Source organism: Penaeus monodon, chromosome 31 (assembly GCF_015228065.2).
Source record: "Penaeus monodon isolate SGIC_2016 chromosome 31, NSTDA_Pmon_1, whole genome shotgun sequence".
In the NCBI taxonomy this organism is placed as follows: Eukaryota; Metazoa; Arthropoda; class Malacostraca; order Decapoda; family Penaeidae; genus Penaeus; species Penaeus monodon.
This window is the reverse complement of record NC_051416.1, coordinates 9,081,283-9,081,672: the sequence shown is the minus strand read 5'-3', so window position 1 is coordinate 9,081,672 and position 390 is coordinate 9,081,283.

Here is a 390-nt window from a genome sequence, read left to right as displayed (position 1 = left end):
TTCACTGTCCATATACATGCCCAACATAATAGATTATTGGGAAGAACACAAACACTATTTTCCTTAACCTACTCTATGAATTTAACATAGTCTATTGCACTCAATACAATACAATACAATATCATAATCCTTTGGTTGGTACAACAGGTAGACGAAGGTAGGATCACGCTCGAAATTGATAATAGAATGGTTATATTGATAAGTCAAGCCCGTGACATCCAAAGCGAACTATTACAGCCCCTCGACGATTTTAAGCGGCCTGTCATCCTAGCAATATCCTAGAAGAGGGTTTCTATACGAGAATACAGAACATCGAAGAACATCAGTAGTTCCGTGCCAAGATAACGATTAGTCTGTGTACCATTATGATGAACACTAAGATCACGCCAG